We start from the raw sequence: 24,480 nt of genomic DNA, 5'->3' as shown, positions 1-24,480 counted from the left end.
CTAATAGGTTGATGATGATGATGATGATGATAATGATGATGAGGTGCCATCACAGTCAAATAACTAGTGCAAAATTTCGCGTGAAGTAATTTCAAAATACCTTCCGTGTTATACATTAATTGCGTGTAATGAAATGTAGCGTTGTGAGTGTTATTGCATTTACGTCATACGTCACTGAACTAAATTTTAATATTTACGTAATTATGTACAAATTTCGAATTTATGAAATTGTGTTGTGGTTTGAATGGTGTGGCAAAGGAGACATACTTTTCCGAGGATTTCTAGGGTAGAGGGATGTAGCGGCGCATCCTATTTGTAAGTTGTTCTGAAAGTCGGTACACATTTTCAGCTGTATGCCAATTATTGTAACTTTACCTATATTTTTGGTTTAACCGGACTATCTGTAACCATAGATATAAATTCACATCTAGTAGAAGAATACTTTTTGCTTACGAAGGCACGTGTCTGACACGCTCTATGTGTGAAAATGTAAATGAAACATATATATCACACAATTCCCAAAATGAGAGCTACATTCAAACACACACACAAAGTAAGTCATAAAAGATCATCCAACAATAAGACAAAAAGATAAAAATAGGACTCTCATATCAAAGAAACCAAACCAGCGTTCACAGTCGCACTACATTTATCTTTTGCCTGATGAAGTGGGGCATCCGTAGGGTTAACACTACTTTTTGTATATGATGAAATTATAACGCATTCCTCAAAGTTAAAAATAAAACATTAAAAAAAACATGTAAATATATGTTTCCTTTTTTAATTTTGTGTAATTTCTGGTATTAAAAGATGTAGTATGCACGCATGGTTTATTCATAACATTTAAATTAGATTATTTATCTATTTGACACGTATGTAATTTATTTTTAATTTGTAAATACATTATAAATGTACAAAAATACAGCACACATACAACGAGAGTGCGTATTACAATGATTATTACACATATACACATACTCCTACGCGTATTACATTAAAACGAGAGATTAAATGATGTAGAGTTGACAGCCCTAATCGAGAGTGTCAGCTATCTCACAAAGGCCTGACAATTACCGCTATTGGGCTAACCGGAAAGTCAAACCTGAGACTATTTGCTTAACTGTAGTAAAGGTGGAATGGTCATAGTACAACTGGGTTAATGACCGCAGTGTCACTATTTATATGGTTTAAACTGTCTGAAAGGTGTAGCAGAGTAGATGACCCGCGTGGCGGAGCGGTCACCATACCGGTCTGAGGCGCAAAGGGCCCCTGGTTCGATCCCCGGCCAGACAGATATCTAAATGATGAATTTAGATTTCTGTTTCTGGGTCTGGGTGTTTGTGTATTTGTCTATGTGTGTGTACATGGCACCCACGACACAGGGAATCCTAGTGTGGGTGGTGTGGGAATGAGTGAAGAAAGCGTTTTTTTTTAAATAAAAAACCTTGTGTTCGTTCTCGAGGAACCCTTCAAAAGATACCTAGTGTCGTGGGAGCGACACGGGGTTATGTGGGAATTTTACCGCAGTAAATCCCTTCCGGTGGCCATCCTCAGCGCTGCGAAGAGGACTCCGGGATCTCTAACGGAACGCAACCGGAGTCCTCTAAACGTGTTAACCCCGGAAGCCCCGTTTTATTCGCCTATTACGACAGGCAGATATATCGTAGCCCTATTCCGGCACTACAGCGACAATAAAGGTAGGTCTACTAAGAAGGAGTTTGTAGGTATAATATATAGTAGCAAAGTAGCAATCATATGATCTGAATTTGACAATTTTGACAATTTCAAAAAAAATAACGTCTTATTTTCAACCTTATTGTATGAATACCAAAGTCAACATTATGGTAAAACAGAAGATATATATGACATTATATCAAAATTCATCATTAATTAGGGCTCGAACACAAAACTGCGATGCGACGCGATGCGAATTCGCAACGCAGAAAATTGCGATGCGAATTGCTGCGATGCGATATCGTGCGGCGTAGCGTCTCTCAGGGTGACCAACAACAACAACCACTGTGCGATGCGAATCAATTCGCAAGTTCTTGCGATGCGTCGAGGGAGCTCGCAGATTTTTGCGATGCGACGTCGCATCGCAGTTTTGTGTACGAACCCTAAAATACGATGCTGGGCACGTGTCTCCTCTCAGAATGAGATACGATATATCAAGAATATAAGGAAAGTTTTCAAAAATATTCATGAAAAATGATGAAGTCTATAATAGTATAAGTGCCTATCAACAAAATTTTAATTTTATATTTATGAAATAACCTTAAAATTACAAAATGCAAATACCATCACACGATTGCACGTCATTTGCAATTTATTATACATTAATTTGCAATCACAATACATTCTCGCTTCATTAGTCTCCATTTCCCAACTAAAACTTTATACTGAACCTGTTCATAATAATAAATTAATGTAAATATTTCAAAATATTATACGTTTTAAAAAATGTTTTAAATTCTACGAATTGCATGACAAAGCGGTTACCATATTGGTCTGACACGCAGTGGATTACAGGTTTGATCCCCGACCAAATCAATACCTAAATGAAAAATTTAGATTTATTTTCTGGGGGTGAATGCTTATGTATGCGTCTAGAGCACCCACGATATAGAAAAAAAAAACTAGGGTGGGGGTAGAGATGGGCAAAACACCCGGTTTAAACCCAGTACTGGGTTTAAACCCGATAAAGACCCGTTTATACCCTCCCACAGGGTATTTAAAAATGCTTTCATAAAATATGTAGACAGTTTTTAAAATAGTTCAAATATTTATTGAATAGATATACTAGAAGTTTCTACGGTATTTTCAACGTTTTTACATTTTCAATGTTTTATTTTTGAGGTTTTACCTACTTTTTAACCCGACTGCCACAGAAGGGTTATGTTTTTCGCGCATATTTTGTATGTTTGTAAATCTTTTTAATACATTCGCATCTGGTTAGATAAATTTTGACAGTTAAGGTGTCCTTATATTTGTCTAAAGTACCAAAGTGTCACTTTTTATAGATAGATGTTTAAAAAAAAAGGAAAGGAGTTACAAGGCCAATTGTGAGAAAAACTAAAACTGCATCATTAGATTTTTTCTCGAGTTCATTTAAAAAAAAATCACACCCTGTAAAATTCCATCATCGCATAGTCTCTTCAGCTTTTTTAGCTGGTCCTTATAGTTTAGGATTCGGTCCTGAAGGCTCATTTCAAAATTTCACCCTATAATAAATATTTTGTATAATGTAGACAGAGGACGACATATACTACTTTTTATCAAGGAAACATACACGTTTCCTGATACAAGTCGAGCTCACACAACGAGGGTTCCGTACCACCCAATTGTCATATATTTTTTCATAGCAACCATAGACGTAAATGTCTTGTTAAAATTTGAACTGTCCGCGTATTACGGTTCAATAGATAAAGCGAAATATGCTGAAAAATAGCGGGTCCTTCTATGGCGTCTCCCATTTATTTTGATGTTTTTTTTTTAATTTTTAGTATTTGTTGTCATAGCGGCCAGAGGATATTATATTCTAGAAAACAACGGGACGTGGACATTGTTTGAAATTTGCATCAAAAGCATAGGCTGATTGGCTTCTTACTTAAGTCTGCTTCTATAATGGCGTGATAAAATGGCATTTTGGCGCTGTAAATGTCTTTTTACAATGCATATTTAGTACAGTATCATCATCAAAGTAATAATTTCGCTTAAAAAAGATAGATATGCATGAAAATAGTAAATACCCGAATAAAAACCCATTTTCGGGTTTAAACCCTATTTCTTCCCAACGACCGGGTGAAAACCGGGTTTATTCCCGATGGGTTTAAACCCTCTGCTCATCTCTAGGTGGGGGACATGATTGTAATAAGCGATGTTTCTATTATAATTCAAACGCCAAAATGTGTGGAAAGTATTAGAAATTAAACGAACTTACCTAAGTGAAGTTCCAATTTCAATTGTACGAACTGCATAGTCTCGAAATGATAATGTTGACATGTAGTACACCGCCAGTCGTCAGCCTTGTGTCACGTATATTCAGAGCTAAAAACCTCGAATTCAAATAATTTAAAACAATATCCAACCTACTTATAGCGCCCCCTACCGGTAAATGTCATTTAGTTTAGAGATCCTGGGGTCAAGATGTAAGTTCATTAGCTCGATTATTTTACAACATAGATGATATTATGGGTAATACTTATCGTATATAAGTATGGGTGGGTGGGTTATAATATCATTTCAAGACTATGCAGTTCGTACAATTGAAATTGGAACTTCACTTAGGTAAGTTCGTTTAATTTCTAATTGTACTTCACTGCATAGTCTCTTCAATGATAATGTTGACATGTAGATGTTTAGAGATTTGTAAAATAACGAGTCTATTAAACAAGATACAAACACATTTAAATCCTATTATTTTTAAAATTCCTAATTTAATATATCTATTTAAATATTAATTACAGTTATCAAGTATACGTTTGATGTAACGTCTCTACTACAAAATTGAACTTAGATCTGATCCATTCAGCTATCCATCTAAGAGGGTCTTAACTGACACTCATATGTTTAGACGTCAGCGTAGCAGCGTGGTAAAGCGTGCTCTCTAATGGTATGTATTGTAAAAAATGATATATCAATGCCATCATCCTCCGTGGTTGGTAAAATCTAGAAACTGTCGTCTGGGAGGTCACTGTATTATAAGATTACATAAAAGAAATAAACTTATTCTTGTAACTCTCAAGTGTTACTAGGCCTATCTAGGTAATTTTATTAAGGATGTGCTGGACAAATACTATGATTACTATGAAATAATGGTAATACTAGATTGTTTGAACACTGGTTATAGTAAGGTTTAAATTCATGTGGCAGTTTAATATACAATATCTTCCGCCAAGCAATTTGGTTAATATACAATAATGTTATTATTATGTTTATGTATACTTTTTAGAAGTCTCGACTCAGATGTAGGCGAATCGGTAGTAATAATGGCATTCACGGGCTTACACCAAGTGAACGTCATAATATATACGATATCTAATGTTTTTATATATTACTTATATATATATATATTACTCATATATTATTATTGTTGTTTTTTTTTTTTTTTTTTTTTACTATATGAGTAATTACAATAACCAAAAAAAGTAAATAGTATTTAGTATCTTCATCTCCACCAAATAATATATAATATTTTACACTTACGAGTAACTCGCTAAAAATATTTATACATCAGATGTAACTATCCCAACTAATAGCATACTTGGGATATGGAGGATAGAAAACCTAAATATGCATTTTAAGAACAAAAATAATTCTAGATATATATATATCCAAATGAAAAGAATATTGTAACCAGTCTACTGATAGATCTATTAATCTAATAGTTATTTACACTGTTTAGGCCAAAATATTATAAGCACCAGCATCACGTTTTCATTATTGCGTCTAACATTGCTTGTAGAGCAACAAAATCTTGAGATTCGTGTATAGAAACGAAACGCTCCTCGAGGAAGCGAGTAACCTACAGGGTAAAGCGTTGACGAAATACAAATGGATCTAGATCTTTTTTTTTTTTTTTTTTTTTTTTTTTTAAATTCATATGAGACCCAAAATGCAACCCTTCCAAAACGAAAGGTGTATTTATTTTTATTTATTATTATTATTATTATTATTATCTTTTTAATACTATTTTTTAGGACTGTCTGGACCAGTCTGATACTACCACAAACTCCCCAACCGTTCAGAGATAATCTTTAACAACAATTATTTTATTAGAAATAAAATGAATATTTCCATTTAAATAGTATAACCTTAGTCATGACATGTAAGTCATACTTCTTGTAGGTTTCCTAGTAAATAAATCTATTTAAAAACCTTCAAAATGTTAATTCGCAATGTATAATCTTGATTTAGTGATAGCAAATTCATTCTGAAATTATTGAATGTATTAGGGAAATAAAAACATTTTTTGGGTATTTAATAAATCCAATATGTGCCTTGATATTATTGATGTTAAATGTGGGTATTAAACACCATGCTGTTTCTATATGAAATAACTGTGGAGTTGCCTACACGTATTAGGGTTTCACCGTGTTGAAGATGATTATTGAAAAAATATCTTTAAGCACAAGTAACGCTGCATTTAACTTTAAATAGTTGATCGGATTTGTTATTTAAATCAAATAACAAAAATACCGAGAATAATGACCATATGTTACATAACTGATTGTGTCCCGATAATAAAAATAATATGACAACTACCACCTGTAATTATATCTATCTGTAAGAGGGATAGTATTTTGATAAACATTATTAAAATTGTTATATATACATATATACATATACATATCTTTGCATTTATTATAATTTTTATTTTCTAATATTATTATTATATATATTTTTTTATTTTTTTTTTCTTTTTATTTCACCCTTGTGTTGATTTTTAATCTTTTATCTAATGGTAAAGCAATTTGATTTTTTATTTATTTATTCCTTGTATAATACAATGAACAACCTTAACAGTTGTATTATTTCCAATTATCAAACTATCTTTTAAGTAACCAATAAATCCTAAAGAATGATATAGCTTATTATGTCTATGATCCTAAATTACTAAGTGTCGTTATTGTTCCTTGTCCAATATTATGACATTTCAAATAGGAACTATGTTATATAAATATATAACTGACACAATGTCCCTAGATCTTAATCAGTTATGTATGGTCTTGTATCTTTTAAAAGGTTAGTAAAAACATAAATATAGTGTTCTGCTCAAACCAAAGGAAAGAACTTGAAATGCATAGAATTTCCTTTTAACCATAGACATGTAAACACTGTTTAAGGTAATCATGAATTAGTATCCAAATATGCATTCTTGAAAACAATAGTAAGTAGTGAGTGGAATGCCAGGCTTTATTTAAAGCTCAAGATTAAGACCAAGATATTCAATATAAACCAACATCACCATCATCAGGTGTTGGTAAAGTAAAAATATTGTAAAAAATTGGTTAAGAGTAAACAATATGTTACCACTGATGTGAGAAGTCTTTCTATACACATACCGAGTATATTTTGAAAAAAAATCTTCATTCCTTGAAAATAATGAGTTTAAGTGTTTATACAAATAGACTCTTAAAGCTAACCACTTGCAAAACTTGGGTCAATAGTTATTTGTTACAACTGGTCTTTAAAATTATAATTATAATCGACCACATTATTAACCACTCACCTAAAAATCTGTTGTGATTGAAGATTTATTCCAAAGGAAACTTCGATCAAGCCTTTCTGTGATACAGGTATTTGTGCATGAGGCTTGTTGTAAGTCAGATAATGACCCTATTTGGTATGAGTATCTCAAACTTTTGGATGAAGTTTATCATAGGATGAAGTGTAAATATCTTCGTTATATTTGTTATTATAAAATATTGTACTATATATATATATATGAATTGAACAATCATTGTTTCTTAAACCATTTTGCCGATCATTTGTTCCAGTACTTGTACTATGAAATTTCTTCTTATTATTTATTATATATTAATAAATGACCAGCACCAGTAATAAGATAATTGATAGCAAATTATCTTTATAAAGGCAAATAATTTAAAATTATTAAGAAACAATCATGTCAAATGCTCGAGAGCAGTAAGCATTCGCCTGATGTGGCATGGCTTTTGACTCTTTACAGCTACAATAGTAACTGCGACTTGTGCAACTTTTAAAGTCTAATCATGTGTTATCCGTCCCACAGTTTCCTAGAGGCTAGTGTTCTTCCTTTAAACTATTTTTTCCTTTAGTCTATCTATCACCATCTAGATAGATAGATAGTCCCTTTAGTAAATTACTCTTTAATATGCTGATCTACCTAGATACCAAATTCTTATGAATGGTTAAACCAAATTTAGGTTCTTCTAGAGTATTACAAAAGGATATAAATTGTCATCTCTATATCCTGTATCATGTACATTATTAATCTGAATGATTCTTCAATAAAATGTTCATTCATTAAAATCATTACACCCAATCGATGGTAATAGTTGTGTCTATCTACTGATTATTAGTATTTTGTTATATGGGTTATTTACCCGATGTGAAGGACATCATACCCTATTAGAATGGGTGAATATCCGTTGTATCCGTCTACTTAATAGTAGTATCTTATTATAGTTGTTATATAGGTAAATATCCAATATGTAAGGGTCCCTTATTTGAACGGATGAATATCCATTAGGTATATTTTACTCAATAGTAGATTATTTTATGTGAATAAATACTCAATATAAACAGGTTAGTACTCATGAACGGGGCTAAATAGCACCCTATTTCTTGTAATGTAGGTAAATATCCAATATGTAAGGGTCATAACCTTATTTGAACGGGTGAATACCTATTAGGTATATTCTACTCAATAGTAGATTCTTTTATGTGAGTAAATACTCAGTATAAACGGGTTAGTACCCATGCACGGGGCTAAATAGCACCCTATTTCTATGTTCATAGCTTTATATAAGCGAGATTTATATAAGGATTTAAATAAGCGAGATCACCTAAATAGGTGACAAGCTTAGTTAATGAACATAAGACGTCAAATTCCTTGCTACAGAACAATATGGTAATCTAAAAATCCTTTGCTTGGAAAAATATATATGTAAAAATTTACCTTGTCATTCCTCATTAACATATAAGATTATCATCTTATCTTTAATAAATGAAAATAATACATTTTCAATTTGCGACTGCATTCGTAATGGCCGCCTAGTACAAGTCTTCAGAATAATTTCGTCAAAATTCTTTATTTTCCATTGTAACTTTTCTGCACAATATATCACACCTACGTCTTTTATAAATTATTAATTGAAATATTTGTTATAAATTAACATTTTTTACGATAAATTACTTATTTTATTTCTTATTTTGAAAAATCATAAATGTACACAGGCTGCACGAAAAACGATAATGACATTTACCGGTAGGGGGCGCTATAAGTAGGTTGGATATTGTTTTAAATTATTTGAATTCGAGGTTTTTAGCTCTGAATATACGTGACACAAGGCTGACGACTGGCGGTGTACTACATGTCAACATTATCATTGAAGAGACTATGCAGTGAAGTACAATCAAATATTACGATTAGTCGAAATGAGTTATGAATTATATTTCGCTGATAATGCGGTTACCGGCGGTGTAGCGTTCAAATAAACAATTAATTTGTCGATAGTCATATAATCTCGACTAATCGAAATATTCAATTGAAAGTATTGTATTTCGTTGAAATTAAAAATAATAGCATTGATATCCTTATGGTTTCAAATACGGTTTCTCAATTGTGGGTCTGAGGTTTGATATCTAGGGATTCGATATGTCAAATTCACGCACGTATTATAAATGATATATCATTTGTTTTAACGGTGAAGGAAAGCATGTAAGGAAGCCTTTTTTTGTTATCGAGGGGGAAATCTACAAAAGGTACCCGGTGCCGTGGGAGCGACACATAGTTACATGGGATTTTTACCGCACTAAAACCCCCCCAGTGGCCGTCCTCGGCGTTGCTAAGAGGACTCGGGGATCTACAACGGAACGCAACCGGAGATGTAAGGAAGCCTACGCACTTATTTTCTTTAAAAAAAATGTCAAAAGTGTGTGTAGTCTACTAGTACACACTTGGCCAGCGAGGTTGATTATACCCTAATCCCTACTATCCTGTCTACTATCGACTACCGATTTATCCCCTCCAGCTATGTGTCACGAGCTCTGCTCCACGAGCAGTGGAGAAGTAATGGGTTGACGATTACATTTCATGCACAAATGATGACGCAACTTTTGGTATTTCGCACGGATGTGAATGGTAGTGTTACGGAACCGGTTTATTTAAACAATTGCTTCGACATTGAACCTTGCAAGGCATGTCGGTAAATATCTCGTTAGATATAATATCGAGATAGGTTTGGTTCGTGCGCGAAAAACATTTACTAATATAAAATATTTTTAAGCTGATTTTATTGTTGTGCAATTATTTTCACGCAATTTTATTTGAGTTTAAAGGGATTTTAAATGGTTGCATTAAATGGAAGATGATGAATATTTCTACTTTCGGAATACTATCTAGAGTATGCGAGAGGTTATTTTTTTATAATATAAAAATGTTGCATTACGCATATTTCTACATGTAAGTACATGAAGGTGTGTTCGCTGTATCTCATAGTTTATGTAAAGTAAGATTACAATTTATTTTGTATAATAAATTCCCGCTATTTATAATAATTTGTGTACAAATTTTTTTTCAATGATGAAAAATTTGTCAAATTGTAAACGATCACATTACAGTTTTAATATCTTTTGTCTATACATATCTTTTAACCTATAATTCAAAATACTTGTTCATTACAAAAATCCATAGGTATATGTTACACGAGCTTTTGCCCGCGGCTTCGCTCGCGTTACGAAGTAATATTTTCATCCCCTATTTTACCCCCTTGGGGGTAGAATTGATCAAAATCCTCTCTTAGCGGATGCCTACGTCATAACATCTACCTGCATGTCAAATTTTAGCCCGATCCGTCTAGTGGTTTGGGCTGTGCGTTGATAGATCACTATGTCAGTCAGTCACCTTTGAGTTATATATATTTAGATACATGTAAAATATTACTTATATGAGCCTACTTTACCTCAGATCAAGGCCGTGTATAACGGGAAATTCGGGTCAGTTGCAATAACCTACAACAAAGACGTGAAGCAGTCAACTTTGAATCGTATGTTCTTGAAACAAGTGACGAGACTTCGTATGAATCAAGTGAAGTCGGAGGGAATCAAGTTGAAGTGGCCCGGGTCGGTTCTAAGAAGCAACGGCGCTGCATTTTTCCTGCAATTAGTATGTTAATTATAGTAATTGCATCCTGCACGACTTGTGCAGGATGCAATTTGCGCTAACTGCATTATGGAGGAGGATGGACGTGCCGCATTTGTTAGATTCTTTACTTTTGTTGTGGCCGTATGACCTATGGATAGTGGTGTTAACGTGCCTATCTATCTTGCTGTATAGAATTACGAATCTAAGCAAGTAATTATTTGTTATATAAATCTATGTCTTTATAAAATTCAGATAATCCATACATTTGTAAAAAATACTTTATTATTTGATTTTGTGCCAAAAACATTTAGAATTTCGAAAGACAGGTAATTAAATAAAGTTTTATTTTGGGTATATTTAAAAAAAAAAAGTGTGTGTGTGTCAGCTACGACGCACGATTGGAGTTTACTCCTTACGAACGATAATTATGATATATATCGAATAGAAAAAAGGGTAAATGAACGCATCTGCTAAAATGATAAGAGAAACAAACATATATATGTAATTATTCGGATTATTTATATTACTTCAATAATGCGTATTACATAAAGTATGTTACAAAATAATATAAATAATAATAATTTTGTTCAATTTATACAAATCTAATTTTAGGATGATTGATTTCTTTCACTTTGAATTATAATATCATTCTTAAATACTGTAATTATCGTAATACGCAGGCGCGCAACACACACGTACAAACATACGCACACATTCAACTCTCAGACTGGAGGTAGTGAACTATACAGTGCGACTACGAAGTATCGCGCAAAGAGGAGACCCCGAGAATGAGATACGCTGTGTAATGTATTCCATCTCATTCTTTTACACGTTCAATCCTACAGATATATATGTTTGTCTCTTTCTACGTTACGCCTCAACTTTTCGTGTTACACTTGATTTTACTCCTCATAAAATTTCCGTACCGGGCCTTATAACTCAAATCGTTTCTTAAGGAGTAAACTCCAAAAAAACGAACTAATAGTACAGTCAGCTCCAAAAGTAGATGAACACAAGTAATTATGGTACTCTTTGTGTTTAGATATTATTCAATGCTCGAATTCGGATCTGTTCATCTACTTTTGAGGCTAAATGTACCTTAAGAGTTAGGAAGTTTGTAAGGTAAGAGGCATAGCAACCATGGAAGGTAAGGAATTTGTTAAATTCAAATAGGCTCCTATATTTTGAACAGGTTGAGGATCTGTGGAAATGTACAGCATGATTTCGTATTTCCAGTTTAAAAAAATCAAGTGCTTATAGGATAAAGCAAATTTCACTGAAAATGAATATTCATTTTATCGGTGAGCAAAAAGTTTTGTATTTTATGGTATTTTTCTCAGTGGAACTACAAAACTGAAGTTCTTTCAATACATTGAAATTACAGTGAATCCGAAAATATACTGAAAATGTTTTTAAGTTCTATGACCTGAGACCGTTTTTCACAATTTTCTCGCGGTTGAAAAGACAGAATTAGGACGCACAGTTATTACGACTTTACAGGCGTGTTTTAACCAAGTATAAACCGCGTAAAACTGCTAGTTCGCTCTGAATATAGAAATGAATCGCGTCGCCATAGTAAATAGTATGACTACACCTGCTCGCAACAACTTCAGAGCGGACTAGTAGTTTGGCGCGGACTATACCTACGTATTGAATTGAATAAAAAGTTATTTTCAAACTTCTAAACCGATAAACGAATCGATAACAATTATAACGGTTATATTTTCGTTATTTAGCCATGAAATCCTAAAAAGGTAATGACGTCATAGCGGTTCCCTATGAGGTTCGACTTCGAAGATACCACCGCTTCGCCTATTTCTGCCGAAGCGGTGTTGAGAATTGTCTTTCGCTTTGAAGGGTATGGTAAGGGAGACGTAATCGTTTGCTTCTTCCATGATATATTAAAAAGTCCCATTTGATGGCGGTTAAAAAAATGTAAATATGAAATACGTGTATAAATTCAGCACTTTTGGATAGTAGGAAATGTTCATGATCTTTATAAAACTTGATGAATTTTATCGTTGTGTCCATCCAAAACTCCATATAATTGCAATTAGGCATAGGCACACCTATTTGATTTTTAGGGTTCCGTGCCCATATGATTAAAACGGAGCCGTATCATGTAATAAGGTTACATAATTTCCATTTGTTAAAATAATTTATAAATTTAGCAGTTTTTAATGATCATCTTGAATGTAATAACTTCTAAGCCTTAAATAGGATTTTTCCACAAAAAATATTTCTATGAATAACAATTTATAAATAAGGGCCACTTAGAATAAAGGTTTTGACCTTGTAGATCATGTTGAATCTGTGAGAATTGCTTATTAGTTCTTGTTTAGAATAATTTTAGTATTTTTGGAGAGAAATCTTAAGCCCTTCTGAAACCTCTTCATATTAAAACTTCATTAAAATGATTAGCTTATTGTGAGAAATTCAAATTATTAGACAACATTTGAAAACTTTATAAAAAAATAAATTTGTTTACACTTCTAGTAAACTTATATTAAATTTAACTTGCATTTCTAAGGGTGGGTTGTATCATGGAACTTTAACATTTACAGAAGCCTAACCAACCGTCAAATCCATGGTTAAAAAATTAATCGTTGCACCATTTTAGTTGAGGTTGAAATTACTTCATAACTAATACTTAACTTTAACCGCTCGAATTCGATCGGTTAAAGTTACTGTATTTGTCAACTTCCCTATCTGTCAATTTCAACTAAACAAAAATTACGTTAATGACAAATCAATTGGCGCAACACATAATTTTTATATTCCATCGCTACCGTCAAAGTTATTGTTATATTTAACTTTAACGCAAACTTTAACTGGGCTTTCGATGCAACCCACCCTAAGAGCAGATTTCATTGAAATGTACACAAGATCTTAATTTAAAAAGACAGCCTTTTGAGTGCTGTCAGTGAATACAAAATCTGAATTAATTTAGAGCAAACAATCCGTGTAACGGCCGGCCTTCTCGCAAAACGTATTAGGTTTTATTTTTTCTTGTTAACGAAAGAAATCATCTCGGAAACTGGAAAGGTCGGGAAGCAAGGAAATATAACATCCCGGTATTAACATTCTGAAGTAAATTGTAGGGAGACGGCATTGCCTCAATTACCATGGTCAATACAAACGCGGACCTAATTCGGAGCCTTAGGCCGCCTATACACTGACTTGATCTTCCTAGATCGCTAAAAAGTGTAATCCCTCTAACGCTCGTTATTAAAATGAAATCTATCTATTTTTTCTACCAATGATCTAGAGAAATTGTCTCGTACGCAGAAATTGTTATTTTGATCTTTAGTACACAAAACAGTGGATAGATTGAATATTAATAACGGGTGTTAGAGCGACATAGGTTACTTAACAGCTGACCTAATTGTGAAATAGGTCAAGTATTATAACATAAGTTACGTAATCTTCGTTATTATCTAAAATAATATTCCATCGTACTTGTACGATATGAATGTTAACTCTAGGGATTCATAATAAGCTAGTGGAATTATAATTATATTAGTGACATACTAGTTTACATAATTTCTCTTGTGTAAGTATTCTGATCCGATATCCTGACCCACATAATTCGTGACTCTCTCTAGATATTTCAGCTTAGTCCTCAGAAATAGCGGCGCAACTGTGGCCGACTCCGGTAGGAATGTGATTTTATGTGGCGTTGATTACAGATATCTGCTCTTACTCTCGTCTGCTACTAGTATATTATAAAAAAATGCTCAATACCATTCTGGCAGAGACTCGTTCAATAATATTATTTACTTTTAAATGATCAGACTTCATCTAAATCTATATGCGATACGAGCTTTTGCCCGCGGCTTCGCTCGCGTTACGAAGTAATATTTGCATCCCCTATATTATCCCCTTGGGGGTAGAATTGATCAAAATCCTTTCTTAGCGGATGCCTACGTCATAACATCTACCAGCATGCCAAATTTCAGCCCGATCCGACCAGCGGCTTGGGCTGTGCGTTGATAGATCACTATGTCAGTCAGTCACCTTTGAGTTATATATATTTAGATTTAGCCCAGTGTATAGGCGCTGTGTTCGACTCCGCGGGTCTCCCACTTTTCCGCTAGAGCGCTTTTAGCTAAATGAGACTCCAGCCCAGCGTAATCCTGACTCATATAATCCGTCACTCTCAGGTAGGATTTTAATCTTATCTGGGGTTGATTACGAATGTCTATGGACGGCAGTAGCTACTAACTATCAGGTGAACTGCAAACTCGTTTCCTACCATACTATATTACCAAAATACTATATTATAAAAAATGCACTTGGCCATTCTTCTAGAGAGTCGATAATAATTTTATTTACTTTTTAATGACCAGATTAAATCTAAATCTTTGTGCGATATTTAGCCCAGTGCATAGGCGCTGTGTTCGACTCCGCGGGTCTCCCACTTTTCCGCTAGAGCGCTTTAAGCTAAATGAGAGAGCCCAGCGTAATCCTGACCCACATAATCCGTGTCCTATTAGCGCGACTTGGGTTGGACATAATCGAAATCCGCTTCTGACCTGTGACGGGTTTTCTTTCATTTCACACTTGTATGTATTCATTATGATTCGATTTAAGTTTGAAGGTTTTATGTCAAAAATGTTTGCATGTTGTGTTAATTCAGAAATTATTTTAGGCTGGTTATTGTGTTTATAATGTCATTCGCGTCAAAATTACTTTGAATTTTTATATTTTAAATCAGGATCATTTCAGTGCGGGGTAATGATCAAAATAAAAAAATGTGTTTTTAGCGCATAACTTAGAAACTGCTTGATACATTCAAGTGTAGTTTTTTTAAGTTTTAGTCTAGAGTTACTTGGACTTATTCTAAAAAAAATATCTTGATACCTTCATTGTAAACGAAGTAATTTGAAGCTAAGGATGGGAAAGATTAGTTATTATTAATAGCAACTTATGTAACTTCAAAGTGGTAATCTTTAGATATCCTAGGGGTAATTCTAATGTGCTTGTCAGAGAACTACGTAAGGCAGTCTTAATATTGCAAAACAAAATTGTTTCAATAATTCAATTCCCTATTTTAGATTCGTCCCGTCTCAGATTTTACTCAATTTAACGCCCAAAGCAATTGGAGGCAATTCTCGGGAATCTATCTAGCAAGCTTTGATAAGCAAAATAGAAAGATACTTCACCGCCTTGAAATTGAATGAAGCCACAAAAGGATGATTTTATCATTTATTGTTTGATTTCTTGATAAAAAACGTTTTAGACAAATATTATTAGAACGGAGACGTGGCAACGCTTTATTTACGCAACAATACTCAAAACTGGTTACATACTTGTCAGGAGTGATCAATACTTTTGCGTTCCGTTGGAGATCCCGGAGTCCTCTACGCAGCGCCGAGGACGGCCACCGAGGGGGTTTAAGTGCCACATAACCCTGTGTCGCTCCCATGGCACCGAGTACCTTTTGAAGGTTTCCCCTCAGTAACAAAAAAAGGAGTGATCAATCTATGTACTTTAGTTATCTAAGCTAGCAAGCCTCAATTTCCATAGTCAATACCGCACCACCCGTGCTTAATTCTGAACGTTAGTCGGCTCCACAGGTTTCCGCCAGAGCGCTTAAAGGTAAATTAGAATTCACTATAATCCATAACCTATTTAACGGTATTATATGGATATAGAAACGCGTATAAATTTTTGAATTTTAGGTTGTTTCAAATGAAGAACGCTTTTACTATAATTGAATTGCCTTTGGTTTGATTGACAGCACTGCCTCCATTTTTATTTTCCTCCATTTTCTGCTGTGCGCCGTTGAGTCTTTCAGCCGGGGGTCCAAGGTTGGGATTCCGGTAATAACGTACACATATAATTTTCAAATCTTTGTGTTAATCATTTTTTCCTATAACAGAGAAGACATCGCGACAAAATCACTCAAGATTTCTTTAAGAAAAAGGTCCCCAAAGGTGCGTACAGTCTACCAATTGGCACATGGCTAGCACAGTGGACTATGATCTAAACTCCTCACTCTCTGTGAGAAACCTTGTGTTCAACAGTGGGACAATGAGCAGTCGACGACGACATAACTATATGTCATTATCATCATCACCAAACCATCATTGTCCCTCGGTTGGACACGGGTCACCTCTCAGAATGAGAAGGATTATGCCACCGGGTGGCGTATTGGTAAGGTTGGTAGACTTCACATACCTTTGAATTTTTTTTAAGATATCTCAGGTATGCAGGTTTCCTCACGTAGTATTCCTTCACTGATTATGCAAGTGATAATTAAATTATAATACGCACAAAACTTTGAAAAATCAGTGGTGCGTGCCTGGGATTTGAACCTCGGACCTCTCGATCAAGAGGTAGAGTTTCTTAACCTCTAGGCTATCACATACATTATATGTATTTACTAGCTGACCCGGCAAACGATTTGCTGCCATATAAATAAAAAAATGTTAAGGGTGAACAACCCTAACACTTAGGGGTATGAAAAATAGATAGTAGCCGATTCTCAGACCTACTGAATATGCGTAAAAAATTTGGTGAAAATCGGTAAAGCCGTTTCGGAGGACTACGGTAACTAATATTGTGACACGAGAATTTTATATATAAGATGTATCACTTGATAAAGTAGGTTAGTAGGTGTTACACTTTTTGCTACTTTGAAGCTTTGTTAAACTTAGATAAGACTCCGACTGTATGTCATTGTCATGTCCCGAAGAATCCTTTTCCTATTAGCGCGACTTAGTAAGGACATAATCACGTTGGAGCTGCGTCAGGCCTGTTAATGCGGTTAAAGCCTTCTTACCAAACTTTGATAACTTTACGTTGCGTAAATTATTTTATGCTTCTTCACTACGGATATTTTTATTACTCTGAAGAAACATGAGCATTTTTTATAATATAGGAGCAGCAGACGAGCATGCAGTCCACCTGATGGTAATTGGCTACTGCCGGCCATGGACATATGTAATCAATCCCAGATAGGATTAGATATCCCTACCTGAGGTCGGCCACAGATGCGCCGCTACCCCTGAGGACTAAGCTGGAACGCCTCGGAAAAGTCTGTCTCCCTTACCACACCCTTCAAAACGGAACACAGCAACGCCTAACACTGCTGTTATTAGGCAGAAATACGTGTGGCGGTGGTGCCGCCGGAGTTGATCCACAAAGGGTTCTACCACAAGTATGCATGTAGTCCACCTTTTGATAAATGGTCTGTTGAAACCATTCCAGATATATTATAAGTTCTACCTGAAGCTGTTCACAGATGCGTTTCCTCACCTGAAGTTAAGATGGTCTACTTATATGTAAATTAGCTAGCACACACTCCAACCGAAATCCAAAAATCTGCTTCAGGTTAAAAATACAGTAGTGGTGCCTTCCTGAAACACACTCGTTCTGCCACTTTTCAAAATATTTAGTAACTGTCATATACATTAAATTTTGTACTAATTATACCGAATTGTTTGGAAATCACAATATAGAATAGCCCGCTTCACTCATATTTATAGCTAAAATTTCATAACCAACCACGAAAAAATACTAGTTCACTATTTCATAACTATTTATTAAACACGATTTTATTGATTTTTACAGTTCGACGAATAACTACAGTAAGTTAAAATGGAAGTCATAACGTGAAAAATCAGAATCAAAGTATTACAACATATACAATGAGACTTGTGGTTACTGTAAATGTATAAACCTCGGGATATTTTCGCAACGCAGTCCAAACAAAGACAAGCCATTTTAATATTACGTATTGTTATAGTGTGACTGCATTGTAAAAGTATGACATTCCATAAGCGATTAATCAGCATTTAGCACTGAGTCGTAATCACACCTTAGTTATTTATAGCTGCATATTTTATTACATACTATAATTTTATCATAGATTAGTAAAGATTACTCACTCCTAACAAGAAAATGTGCCCAGTTTTGAGAGTTGAAATAGTTGCGTAAAAAAGTTTTGCCACGTCTCCGTGCTAAAATGTCCCTAAAATATTTGAAATAATTATTTATTTATTACGTAAATTGTACATTGTAATTGTAAATTACGCAGTATTAGTTATTTATTCGTAAATTTTCTGTAAAAATGTTTTTATTTTTCAAGAATTCAAAAAAAGAACTTACTATAATAAGCCGTTTGTGGCTTCATTTAATTTCAAGGCGGCGAAGTATCTTTACTAATCTATGCATTTTATAGACATTTTTTTTTTTGAAATCATATTATTTCCGTTTAATGTTATAATGTATTTTTTATAATATTAGAGAAACACCTGATGGTAAATGGCTCTGAATATAGAAATGAATCGCGTCGCTATAGTAAATTGTATGACTACACCTGTTTGCAACAACTTCAGAGCGGACTAGCAGTTTGGCGCGGACTATACCTGTAGTATTATAGCTCAAAGATATAAGTATAAGCCCATAGATGTTAGTCATTTCAACGTATTCATTAGAAAATACATAGTAACGTACAAGAAGTCGCATTACAATAGTAGACTCATTATTTTTTATCTGTTCCACGTTGCAAGACATCAATAATGGAAACGAAAGGGAATTCCGAGCAGCGGTTACCATATTGAGCTTTGTGGAGCATTGTGTGATAATCGCAGACGATCTATTCTTTGACAGAAATGATGTTCGCCGACATTATGGTTATGTAGTTTGCACGAGGTAGGTGTGCAAGTTTTTATTTGAATCAGGTTTTTAGTAGTGTTCCGTTGTTCGCCGACATTATGGTTAAGAGGTGTTGGTGTGCAAGTTTTTTATTTGAATCAAGTTTTTTGTAGGATTCCGTAGTCAATGGGTAAAAATGGGATCCTATTACTAAGATTAAGCTGTCTGACACTCTGTCCAACATCACAGGTCTCTCAAGAACCATAATAGATAAGCACAAACTCAACAAAAATGGTAAAATGACGCTTCTAATACGCACGTAACGTCAAATTATTTCTAACGAACACGTAACGAAAATATCTGAGTGTTGGTCCTTCTGCTCATGTCTGTTAGTAAAATATTTATAAGTACCGAGAGTGTGCACCCCACGTTTTTTTACAATTAAATATATCTTTTTTGTTGTTAATACAATTTTTCATTAAATTTTTTCTAAATTTATTTTATATTTTTTAGTTTGATTTCTATAAAAGCGTGTACTTTAGTTTCTTTTTAATATATTTATAGTTTCTTAGGGATAACAGCTTACGCCAATTACAGTTATCCACACATTTACATACATGTAGTAAAATAGACACTAAGACTAAAATTAGGTGACTATTACCTACATACAATTGTTTTATTGTAATTGATATAACTCAATATAATCAATAATTTTATACATATTTGTAACAATGTAATGTATTTCAGAGGTAGCTAGGTTTTATAAAAGCAAAATATTGAATGAAACAAATAAAAAGCTAAAAGAGAGAATCTGTCTAAAAAAAATTTTAACAAAAAAATAAAACCGACTTCTATGTCACTACAAAGTAAAAAATAATTGAAATAAATGTTGGTTTAGTACATATTTCTGAAGTCTACGCTCAATATATTTCGTTTGATAACAGCGTAAACAGCGTGTCCAATATGAGCGCCGACTTCAGAAATATGTACTAAACCAACATTTATTTCAATTATTTTTTACTTTGTAGTGACATAGAAGTCGGTTTTATTTTTTTGTTAAAATTTTTTTTTCGCCCTTTTTAGTGATGATATGCTAACATTTGTATTAATATTATGTAAAATTGTATAAAGGTGATCATAAATAAAGGTAAGGTCTGAATTCATACGGATTAGACCCACCCGCTCGCAGGGCGCTGCCGCGCCCTTCTCGCTTAGTTTTATATTGTCTTATATGTTCCAACCTAACCTAACCAATTCAATATGAAACACTATAGGCGAGGCTTTATGAGATACTAATTATTGGCTAGATTAGGTAGGAACAGATAAGTAAATAAATCAAACTAGGTGGTAAAACTCTGCGAGTAAACCGGTCCAATTTACATTAATTCAATAGTTAAGAAAAGAAAAAGGAGTTGAAGGTCAAATTTTTCATCATATGTCTCTGTCTAGCAACTTCATTACAACAAATGTATATTCTATATACTTTACATGGGAGGCACATCTGCATCATCAGGATTGAAGAATTGAAGGTCATATCTTCCATCATATGTCTCTACTCAAAGACCTCATCATATATTCGTAAGCTCCAAATGCCTAACTTGTATGATTGAGGCAGGAGGCACTTCTGCATTATCAGAGTTGAAGAGTAGAAGGTCAAATTTTCCATCATATATCTCTACCTATCAACCTTATTGAATATTCATAAGCATCAAATGGCTAACTTGTATGGTTGAGGCAGGAGGCACCTCTGCATTATCAGAGTTGAAGAGTAGAAGGTCAAATTTTCCATTATATATCTCAACTTATCAATTTTATTAAATATCCATAAGTTCCAAATGCCTAACTTGTATGGTTGAGGCAGGAGGCACTTCTGCATTATCAGGGTTGAAGAGTTGGAGGTCAAATTTTCCATCATATCATGTTAACCTAGATACTCAATGTTCATTTTAAGTTTCATGAGAATTGAGTGGGCAGAAGGTAAGTTGTCATAAAATATGTAAAAAGCAAGGGTAGTGATGATGAGTTCCACCCCATAACTAAAATTCTAATCATCAGAGCATACTAATGTTAAGGTAGGAAAGTACCGCAATGAAACTCTCTTTCATATGAAAAAAAGAAAATTAAAATTGGTTAAGAAATACTCGACTTATTCAAGTTTATATGAAATCGGGTTTTTCCAATTTTCCGGGAAAACTGGCGGAAATTTTCAAATTTCCTCGAAATGGGACCCCCTGTGAAACTAGCCACATACAATGGTGTATGAATCATGTCGATCGGTTGCGGCATCGTGAAAAAATCGCCGAACAAACATAAAAAAAAAAAAAAATATATACGGTCGAATTGAGAAACCTCCTCCTTTTTTGAAGTCGGTTAAAAACAGAGATAGCCACGAAGCTCGTGTTATTTTTACCACATTTATATAACGTCCAATAAAACGTTTGTTTGAAACGGTATTTTTAAACACAGATATGAATATACTCTTATTCCCTGTACGTTGATTACGGATTTGTTTGATTCACATTGTGCTAAATTTTAAGCAATTTACTATACATGAGACTTATTTAATTTAAGAGTTAAACAGATGTTCATGACCGGCAGTGACCATTCAATATCAATCTTAACATCAAGATTTATAAGCAAAATCACTTGATGGTAAGTGACCGCTACCATTTCCAAATATAATTGCAGTTTACTGAATATATAACTATAGAAGATCAGCCACAAATGAGTAAGTATGTTACCCGTATGGAGTAAGTCCGTACGCCTCGTGTGAATCCTTTACACAAACTCTTCTAAAATACGACTACTATTATAAGATAGCCATGGCGGTAATGCCATTGCAATTGAACCACGGAAGATTATGATACCATCTTTCAAATATTTAAACGTTGATTCTGATTGGCTGATCTGATTTGTTTCGATTTCATATTGTATTTACTATTTGTACAAGTGTTTTATTATTATATCTATTATAATATGACTATTGACGACCCCCGTGGCGGAGCGGTCACCATACCGGTCTGACGCGCAGAGGGTCCCGAGTTCGATCCCCGGCCAGACAGAAATCTAAATGATGACTTTAGGTTTCTGGGTCTGGGAGTTTGTGTATTTGTCTTTGTGTGTGTTCATGGCACCCACGATACAGGGAATCCTAGTGTGGGGCTGTGAGTGTAGAAAGCGTTATTATAAAGTGTTTAGACATGATTTACACATGAATATGTATTCAACCTGAGGTCGACCGGTTAATATCTTTCAGGATAAAGTCAACCTTTTTATGTATATTGTGTAGTAGGTACGTTTTACACAAAATCGGAAAAGCCTTAAAGCAATGACTATTTGGCAGTGCACCCAACTCATTAACTTTTGAATTCATTGCAATTAGTTCAGATAACGTCGTGGCAATGTGCCCAATGAGGTGGATCTAAAGTATTTTGTTCGTTTCAATAGTGGCCAAGTTTTTCAGTTTTTAATAAAAGTAGTAAAGGTTATGCGGGTCCTCTGAAGTGAAGTTTATTTATTTATCTATTTACATGACAACAGCAACACACACAATACATTATATAGTACTTAGTAGTGCACTATAGTAGTATTCATAATAATAAGGCTCGTATGAGTGCCAATTATAGGTATGAATAACGTTTATATATTAGTTTATATTACTAATTTGTATGGAACAAATAGAACTATACGCAACCATTATAGTGCTGACTGAGCATGGTAATACTGAGACAACCGCAACTCTTGCCCACGAGTTTCGATCAGTGCCATTTAACTATGATATAATTGCTATTTACTATGTTCTAAAAATTTATTTTTTAAAGAAGATAATGTATAAAAGTTCTCGCTAATGGATCTTATTAACACAAATTGTAAAGTTTTGGTCGAAGGTAACAGAAGCGTTGCTACTTTCGAAGATTTAGATCAGATGCATGTAACCATTATTTCTAGCATGTGCATAATGTGCATATGGAATAGGTATGCTTTCTTCTACCGGCGAGGTATACCCTTGCTGCCCTCTGCGCGCGGTAATATTTTTTGAGTGTATGTAGGTATGTATGTTTCGTTCTTTGACATGCACTACAGCCCAAACAGTTTGACGGATTATAACACGTGGTGGCGTTGGATTCGTCTAAATTGCGAGATTAACCATAAGATACATTTTTCAGCAGTTGGGTTTTTGTTTTTATATTAATAGCTATATATACATTGACTTTTATTTAAAAAAATATTTCTTTCTTTCAGATACGGTTCTGAATTTCGTCAGAACGCTGGAGCGGCAGAATTAAAAGGTTAGTACCCAAAGGTTACATTCAGCCATAAAAAGTTCAATAAGGAATTATATCACGTTTCAAGATAATATTATTTTATCGTCAACTTTGGAACCTACCAGTGTATCACGTTTTTATGTTCATAAAATTCTCGGCAGGTAAGAAAAATATATTATTATGTGTGGACGACGCAGTATTCTTTTTAAGTCCTGTCGTACACTGAACAGATATATACAGGGTGATTTTTTCAAGAATGCGTTGACGGGCAAATCCATTGCGACATAATATCGAATAATAGGTTTGTATAAAAAGCAGTGAAAGCTTAGTGGTTAAGAATTCGGCCTCTCGATCGAGGGGTCCAACATTCAAATCCTAGGCACGCACCTCCGATTTTTGGAGATTATGTGAGTATTAAAAAATAATTATCACATGCTTAAACGGTGAAGGAAACCATCGTAAGGAATCCTGCATACCTGAGAGATTTATAAAAAAACTCAAAGGTAGATATGTGAAGTCTACCCATACCCACTTGGCCTGATCCTTCTCATTGCGAGAAGAGACCCGTGCCCAGCAGTGGGACAGTAATGGATTGATGATGATGATGAGGTTTGTTACGGCTTAGTAAGAATATGTATGCTGAAAAGATTTTCTTTAAAAAACAGTCATTTATTTTACTTAGTCATTTATTATCCCAGAATTTCGATACTTAGAAACGAAAATAAATGGTCTCTGTGATTCCTAAGAAGTATACGAAAAATA

At 34.1% G+C, this 24,480-nt stretch overlaps 1 protein-coding gene across 2 annotated transcripts in view; it reads left to right on the top strand.

Annotated features, from left to right (window-relative positions):
* LOC140742307 (uncharacterized) overlaps positions 1-24,480 on the top strand; it is a 157,722-nt gene that overhangs the window by 36,341 nt on the left and 96,901 nt on the right. For both annotated transcript variants that reach the window (XM_073073182.1, XM_073073181.1), the window contains exon 2: positions 23,696-23,742. The gene's annotated coding sequence lies outside the window, so the exon portion shown is untranslated. The remainder of the gene's footprint in view (positions 1-23,695; positions 23,743-24,480) is intronic.

This window comes from Epargyreus clarus, unplaced genomic scaffold (genome assembly GCF_041222505.1).
Source record: "Epargyreus clarus isolate Ecla_fem2 unplaced genomic scaffold, WU_Ecla_fem_2.2 ptg000005l, whole genome shotgun sequence".
Classification (NCBI taxonomy): Eukaryota; Metazoa; Arthropoda; class Insecta; order Lepidoptera; family Hesperiidae; genus Epargyreus; species Epargyreus clarus.
Note: the sequence above shows the minus strand (reverse complement) of the source record. Positions and strands in the feature narration are given on the sequence as shown.